Here is a 3961-nt window from a genome sequence, read left to right on the forward strand (position 1 = left end):
ACTTTTGTAGTTTTTAGTTTTTTTAATTTTAATTTGATTTTTAGAAGATACTTGAAATTTCTCTGTGAGTGGATCTGACCCTGTGCCACAGCTCTGTGTGCCTTGTTCCCTTTGGGGAAAAGCTGGCCTCGTGGGAATGCTGACACAGCTGAGAGCACAGGTAGGACTACCACTTCTGCTCCAAGGGGCCTGCATGGAGCTCTCAGGACAAAGGAGCCAGGAGCAGTCTGGGACAGGATCCTTCCAGTTTCCCAGTGTGACTGGAGCTGACCCTGTGTCACAGCTCATGGTACCCAAATCCTGCTGGTCTTCCAGGAGTTCTAACACACAGACTTACAGGAGGGTCAAGCCACTGTAAGTGACAGCAAGACCAGCTAACATCAGAGATAACCAGAGGTCGAGAGGCAAGTGTAAGAAACTAAGCAACAGAAACCAAGACCATTTGGTATCTTCAGAATCCAGTTCTCCCACCACAGCAAGTTCTGCATATCCCAACAGACCTGAAAAGACCTTAAAATCACATCTCATGGTGATGTTAGAGCACTTTAAGAATGACATAAGTAACTCCCTTAAAGAAATACAAGACGGCGCCTCTCGGACCGCCAGCTTCCCCTCTTTTTCCGGCTGGAACCATGGAGGCTGTACCAGAGGAGAAAAAGAAGGTTGCCGCTGCGCCAGGAACCCTTAAGAAGAAAAAGGTTCCTGCCGTGCCAGGAACCCTTAAGAAAAAGCGAAGGAATTTCACAGAGTTGAAGGTCAAGCGCCTGAGGAAGAAGTTTGCCCTGAAGACACTGCGAAAGGCAAGGAGGAAGCTCATCTAGGAGAAGGCAAAGCACTATCACAAGGAGTGCAGACAGACGTACCAGACTGAGATTCGCATGGCTAGGACAGCAAGGAAAGCTGGGAACGTCTATGCGCCTGCAGAACCAAAATTGGCCTTTGTCATCAGAATCCGAGGTATCAATGGAGCGAGCCCAAAGGTGCGCATGGTGCTGCAGCTGCTTCGTCTCCGGCAGATCCTCCATGGCACCTTTGTGAAGCTCAACAAGGCTTCAGGTAACACGCTGAGGATCGTGGAGCCGTACATTGCCTGGGGTACCCCAACCTGAAGTCAGTAAACGAGCTCATCTACAAGCAAGGCTATGGCAAAATCAATAAAAAGCGCATTGCCTTGACAGATAACTCCTTGATTGCTCGATCTCTCTCTCTTTTTTTTTTTTCCAGTGTTATTCCCTTTCCCGGTTTCCGGGCAAAAATCCCCCTCCCCCCTCCTCCCTCTCCTTCCTTATGGGTATTCCCCTCCCAACCCTCCCCCCATTGCCGCCCTCCCCCCAACAGTCTAGTTCACTGGGGGTTCAGTCTTAGCAGGACCCAGGGCTTCCCCTTCCACTGGTGCTCTTACTAAGATGTTCATTGCTTTTCTTTTTCTTTTTTTTTTTTTTTTTCGGAGCTGGGGACCGAACCCAGGGCCTTGCGCTTCCTAGGCAAGCGCTCTACTGCTGAGCCAAATCCCCAACCCATAAGATGTTCATTGCTACCTATGGGGTCAGAGTCCAGGGTCAGTTCATGTATAGTCTTTAGGTAGTGGCTTAGTCCCTGGAAGCTCTGGTTGCTTGGCATTGTTGTACATATGGGGTCTCGAGCCCCTTCAAGCTCTTCAAGTTCTTTCTCTGATTCCTTCAACGGGGGTTCTATTCTCAGTTCAGTGGTTTGCTGCTGGCATGCGCCTCTGTATTTGCTGTATTCTGGCTGTGTCTCTCTGGAGCGATCTACATCCGGCTCCTGTCGGTCTGCACTTCTTTGCTTCATCCATCTTGTCTAATTGGGTGGCTGTATATGCATGGGCCACATGTGGGGCAGGCTCTGAATGGGAGTTCCTTCAGTCTCTGTTTTAATCTTTGCCTCTCTCTTCCCTGCCAAGGGTATTCTTGTTCCCCTTTTAGAGAAGGAGTGAAGCATTCACATTTTGATCATCCATCTTGAGTTTCATTTGTTCTAGGCATCTAGGGTAATTCAAGCATTTGGGCTAATAGCCACTTATCAATGAATGCATACCATGTATGTCTTTCTGTGATTGGGTTAGCTCACTCAGAATGATATTTTCCAGTTCCAACCATTTGCCTACGAATTTCATAAAGCCGTTGTTTTTGATAGCTGAGTAATATTCCATTGTGTAGATGTACCACATTTTCTGTATCCATTCCTCTGTTGAAGGGCATCTGGGTTCTTTCCAGCTTCTGGCTATTATAAATAAGGCTGCGATGAACATGGAGCACGTGTCTTTTTTATATGTTGGGGCATCTTTTGGGTATATGCCCAAAAGAGGTACAGCTGGATCCTCAGGCAGTTCAATGTCCAATTTTCTGAGGATCCTCCAGACTGATTTCCAGAATGGTTGTACCAGTCTGCAATCCCACCAACAATGGAGGAGTGTTCCTCGTTCTCCACATCCTCGCCAGCATCTGCTGTCACCTGAGTTTTTGATCTTAGCCATTCTCACTGGTGTGAGGTGAAATCTCAGGGTTGTTTTGATTTGCATTTCCCTTATGACTAAAGATGTTGAACATTTCTTTAGGTGTTTCTCAGCCATTCGGCATTCCTCAGCTGTGAATTGTTTGTTTAGCTCTGAACCCCATTTTTTAATAGGGTTATTTGTCTCCCTGCGGTCTAACTTCTTGAGTTCTCTGTATATTTTGGATATAAGGCCTCTATCTGTTGTAGGATTGGTAAAGATCTTTTCCCAATCTGTTGGTTGCCATTTTGTCCTAACCACAGTGTCCTTTGCCTTACAGAAGCTTTGCAGTTTTATGAGATCCCATTTGTCGATTCTTGATCTTAGAGCGTAAGCTATTGGTGTTTTGTTTAGGAAATTTTTTCCAGTGCCCATGTGTTCCAGATGCTTCCCTAGTTTTTGTTCTATTAGTTTGAGTGTGTCTGGTTTGATGTGGAGGTCCTTGATCCACTTGGACTTAAGCTTTGTACAGAGTGATAAGCCTGGATCGATCTGCATTCTTCTACATGTTGACCTCCAGTTGAACCAGCACCATTTGCTGAAAATGCTATCTTTTTTCCATTGGATGGTTTTGGCTCCTTTGTCAAAAATCAAGTGACCATAGGTGTGTGGGTTCATTTCTGGGTCTTCAATTCTATTCCATTGGTCTATCTGTCTGTCTCTGTACCAATACCATGCAGTTTTTATCACTATTGCTCTGTAATACTGCTTGAGTTCAGGGATAGTGATTCCCCCTGAAGTCCTTTGATTGTTGAGGATAGCTTTAGCTATCCTGGGTTTTTTGTTATTCCAGATGAATTTGCAAATTGTTCTGTCTAACTCTTTGAAGAATTGGATTGGTATTTTGATGGGGATTGCATTGAATCTGTAGATCGCTTTTGGTAAAATGGCCATTTTTACTATATTAATCCTGCCAATCCATGAGCATGGGAGATCTTTCCATCTTCTGAGGTCTAATGTTTTCTATGGCATCTTCTGCCCTTGAAATTCTCTCTTCTATCTCTTGTATTCTGTTGGTGATGCTTGCAACTATGACTCCTGATCCCACCTAGGTTTTCTCTCTCCACGTTTGTCTCTCTTTGTGATTTCTTTATTGTTTCTATTTCCATTTTTATCCTGGTTTTGTTCAATTCTTTCATCTGTTTGGTTATGTTTTCCTATAATTCTTTAAGGAATTTTTGTGTTTCCCCTTAAGGGGCTTCTACTTGTTTACCTGTATTGTCTTGTATTTCTTTTTTTTTTCAATTTGCCAAGCTGTGACTGTTTATTAACTGACCAGATTATAAAAATACCACGGGCAATACCTTAGTTCGTCCATCTATTAAGCCTTTTATCTGGTCTTCCCTGTTGCCAGCATCTCCACCTTCAACAAAGTGAGTTGTCTTTTTCTTCATTCCACCTCGTGGGGAAGATACTTTGAAGGGCCATAGGAAGTTATTTGCTTCCTTA

At 44.5% G+C, this 3961-nt stretch overlaps 1 pseudogene; it reads left to right on the forward strand.

Moving 5' to 3' along the window:
- Window positions 1–618: 618 nt before the first annotated feature.
- On the forward strand, window positions 619–1198 carry Rpl7-ps30 (ribosomal protein L7, pseudogene 30; annotated as a pseudogene).
- Window positions 1199–3961: the final 2763 nt, after the last annotated feature.

The sequence above is a fragment of the Rattus norvegicus genome, chromosome X (genome assembly GCF_036323735.1).
Source record: "Rattus norvegicus strain BN/NHsdMcwi chromosome X, GRCr8, whole genome shotgun sequence".
Classification (NCBI taxonomy): Eukaryota; Metazoa; Chordata; class Mammalia; order Rodentia; family Muridae; genus Rattus; species Rattus norvegicus.